The sequence below is a fragment of the Theropithecus gelada genome, chromosome 1 (genome assembly GCF_003255815.1).
Source record: "Theropithecus gelada isolate Dixy chromosome 1, Tgel_1.0, whole genome shotgun sequence".
Classification (NCBI taxonomy): Eukaryota; Metazoa; Chordata; class Mammalia; order Primates; family Cercopithecidae; genus Theropithecus; species Theropithecus gelada.
Window position 1 is genome coordinate 202,496,562 of NC_037668.1, and position 2,863 is coordinate 202,499,424.

General features: G+C 58.8%; 1 non-coding gene across 1 annotated transcript; it reads right to left on the minus strand.

The window, feature by feature from the left end:
* Positions 1 to 637: 637 nt before the first annotated feature.
* Positions 638 to 756, minus strand: LOC112615016. The gene has a single exon (XR_003117250.1). It is a non-coding gene; the product is annotated as a 5S ribosomal RNA (ribosomal RNA).
* Positions 757 to 2,863: the final 2,107 nt, after the last annotated feature.

Consider the following 2,863-nt stretch of genomic DNA (forward strand, 5'->3'; position numbering starts at 1 on the left):
AAAGAAGGAAAGAAAGAAAGAAAGAAAGAAAGAAAGAAAGAAAGAAAGAAAGGAAAGAAAGAAGCAAAGAGAGAAGAAAGAAAGAAAGAGAAAGGAAGAAAAGAAAGTGAGAAAGAAAAGCAAGAAACAAGAAAAACGAAATAAAGAGAAAGAGAGAGAAAGAAAGAGACAGAGAGATAGGAGAAAGAAAGAAAGAAGGAAAGAAAGAAGAAACAAAGAGAAAGAAAAGGAAGATAGCAAGGGAAGAAAAAGAAAAGAATGAAAGAAAGAAAGAGACAGAGAAAGAGCAAGCAAGAAAGAGGGAGAGAGAAAGAAAGAAGGAAAGAAAGTAGGAGGGAGAGAAAGAAAGATAGAGAGGTAGAAAGAAAGAAAGAAGGAAAGACAGAAGAACGAAAGAAAGAAAGAGAGAGACAAAGAACGAAAGGAAAGATAGCAAGGGAAGAAAAAGAAAAGAATGAAAGTAAGAAGGAAAGAAAAAGAGAGAAAGAGCGAGATAGAAAGAGGGAGAGGTAGAAAGAAGGAAAGAAAGAAAGAAACGAAAGAAAGAAAGAAAGAAGGAAAGAAAGAAAGAAGAGTGAGTGAGAGAAGGGAAGAAAGGAAGGTAGAAAAGGAAGAAAGAGAAGAAAGCACGCCAAAAAGCCTACAGTACCCGGTATTCCCAGGCGGTCTTCCATCCAAGTACTAACCAGACCCGACCTTGCTTAGCTTCCGAGATCAGATGAGATCGGGCGCGTTCAGGGTGGTATGGCCGTAGAGGCCGGCAGAGGCGCCTGGCTGCCCCAAGAGCCCGGCGCAGCCATGCCCGCCGGCTTCCAGCCCTCACCGCCAGCCCGGGGTCGCCGGGCTCGGATCGGGACCCCCGAGCCGCTCGCCCGCGGCCTTCCCCCGGCTCCCGAGCTCCCGAGCTTCCACCACGTCGGGCCCGCTCGGAACAGGGAGTGCTCCGAGGCGTCAGGGCCCAGGGCCCACGATCCTGGGACCCCGTCGGGTCCTCCGCCCCGCCGTGGAGGTATTCTTTTGCATCCCTGGCCGCTGGGGAGCTCCTGCGAGGCCCCCTCTTGGCCCACCCACCCAGAGGCGTCAGGGCTGGCCAAGGGCGAACAGCAGGCCCAGCCGCGCCTGGCCTTTTGCTCACAACGCCCCCACCACGGTCGCTTGTCCCGACCAAGACCCGGCCGGTGGGCAAGAGGGCGTGGGGGCTGGGGTGTTGGGGGATGGCCCTGCTTTGCCCCGGGCTGGCACTAGAGCCGGCAGCCTGATCCCCGGCGAGAGGGGCTGAGAGAAACTCAGAAACACCCCACCACCAGCAGCAGTAAATCCACAGCCCCACACACAGACACACCCGGGCGCTCGCGCGCGGGAACCCACACACGCGCGCGCGCTCACACACAGACACACACACACACACACACACACACGTGCACACACAAACGGCTTGAAGGAGAGCAAGGAAGAGATAGATGGAGAGATTGAAACCGAGGGAGGGAGAGAGACAGCGATCGAGAGAGACAGGGGAGGTGGAGAGGGAAAGAGACAGAGAGGCAGAGATAGAGAGAGGGACACAGAGAGAGAGAAAGACAGAGAGAGAGAGAGAGAGAGAGACAGAGACAGAGGAAAGGCGACAGAAGTAGCGCGAGGTGCAGGGGCAAACCCAGAAGAGAGAGGGGCAGGGAGCTAGAGAGCGAGAGCGATAGAGCCTTGGAGAGGGAGCGCCCTGCTCCGGTAGGCAGGGCCCTGTTGAGCAGGCCGGGATAGGGTGGAGGGGGCTTGGGCTGGGCCAGAACAGGGTGGCCACGCCGTCCATGCGAGAGGAGCAACGGAGCGCTGAGACGGGTTTTGTCTTGGATTAATTGCTTGCCTTGGGGGTGGGTTTCGTAGGCTCCTTCCTGTGTTGGCAGCTCCCCGTGCTCTTGGTGCGGTGCGGTGGGCCCCTTGATTTGCAGAGTGCGCCCGCCGTTTTGGCGGGAGCCGTGGCACCGGGCGTGCCCACGGGGCCCGAGGCCTGGGTCTCTGGCGTGTCCTCGGGACTGGAGTTTACACGAAGTTGGTGGCAATGGGAATCCGGGTGCACAGGGACTGTTTTCCTGGTTGCCGGCGAAGCAATGTCCTTCCCCCGGCTAAAGCAGCCCCTGCGTTCTGGAGCGGAGGTCTTGGCTGGCGTCTGTGGCACCCGCTGGCCCTGCCCGCCCCTTCCCCCGGTTTGGAAGGTTGCGGCGGCGCCCGCCCGATGAATGGATTGAATCGCCTGTGCCTTCCGGGAGCGGGAAGGCACCGGGAACGGCAGGGAACCCGCGCCTGCGCCTTTGGGGTCCGGCCCCCTGCCCTCCAGGGCTGGAGCCGGGCTCCTGGCCGGGCGGCGGCGAGGCGGAAGCGGTGGGATGCTGCTGCCCGGTGGTGCTTTGGTGGCGGACCCCCAGGAGGAGGTCCCCGGCTGCGGCGGGGGTGTAGGCGGGCGACAAGCGGGGAGCAGAGTCCGGGGAGGTTGGGAAGCATGGCGATAGTAGGGGCAAGGGAGGGAGAGGGGAAGCCACAAAAGCCTACAGCAGGCCGGGCGCGGTGGATCAGGCCTGTAATCCCAGCACTTTGGGAGGCCGAGGCGGGTGGATCACGAGGTCAGGAGATCCAGACCAGCCTGGCTAACACGGTGAAACCCCGTCTCCACTAAAACTACAAAATATGAGCCGGGCGTGGTGGCGGGCGCCTGTAGTCCCAGCTGCTTGGGAGGCTGAGGCACGAGAATGGCGTGAACCCGGGAGGCGGAGCTTGCAGTGAGCCCAGATCTTGCCACTGCACTCCAGGCTGGGTGACAGCGAGACTCCGTCTGGAAGAAAAAGGAAAGAGAGAAAGAAAGAAGGAAAGAAAG